A 208-nucleotide genomic window follows, 5' to 3' on the forward strand; every position below is an offset into this window, starting at 1 on the left:
GGGGGGGCGGGGAGGGAGGGAGAAGAACAGCATAATCCTGGTTGGTGGTGTCTGCCAGACAATTTAGGCTTCATTAGTGACATCTGCCACAGGCATGGCAGGGGGAGGGGCAACATGTGCCCGCTCTCCTCCCCACCGTCCCTCTTCAGGGTCTGGGGAGAGCCCATTCCGAATCCCAGGTCCTGTGTCAGCGTCCAGCCTCCCAGCT

Source organism: Ursus maritimus, unplaced genomic scaffold (genome assembly GCF_017311325.1).
Source record: "Ursus maritimus isolate PB19 unplaced genomic scaffold, ASM1731132v1 scaffold_23, whole genome shotgun sequence".
Classification (NCBI taxonomy): domain Eukaryota; kingdom Metazoa; phylum Chordata; class Mammalia; order Carnivora; family Ursidae; genus Ursus; species Ursus maritimus.